We start from the raw sequence: 580 nt of genomic DNA on the forward strand, positions 1-580 counted from the left end.
GTAAGACATGAATGAAAAGAATGCCGGGCAGATCAGTTTTGATTGGGGCGAGAGCAAAATCGAATGATGGGATTTTTGCCTGGAGAGAACATAATGCAAGCTATAATTATGAGGGGTGGGGTGGTGTCTGTGTGTAACAGGATGTTCACTAGGCAGACACGGACCAGAATTAACTAGGAAGGAGCCTCCAACGAGTGGGGTCAGGAGAACAGCTTTGATTATTTAGATATTTTTATCTGGACTTGGGCCTTCTACAAAACCAAATGAAGAGGAGGCTGGGAAATGTGTGCCTTTTGGACCTAACGGATAAGGGGGAGGGTAGAGCCAGAGAATGGAACAGTTTGAGGACAACCTAAAACTGTGTATGGTTTTGTGTTTTCCATTGTGACATGTCCCTGGAACACCAGGGATTCCTGGAATACCAGGATGCAAAGTTTTTTAAAAAATACTTTTTTTTACTCTACGTATTTTTTTCAGGAAAAAACAAATCATTCTCACTTTAGAGAGAAGTAAAGTGTAAACCTCAGACTGTTATAAAAATACTGGATGCCATCCATGCTCTAGATAAAATGACTGGTTT

The sequence above is a fragment of the Pteropus alecto genome, unplaced genomic scaffold (genome assembly GCF_000325575.1).
Source record: "Pteropus alecto unplaced genomic scaffold, ASM32557v1 scaffold73, whole genome shotgun sequence".
In the NCBI taxonomy this organism is placed as follows: Eukaryota; Metazoa; Chordata; class Mammalia; order Chiroptera; family Pteropodidae; genus Pteropus; species Pteropus alecto.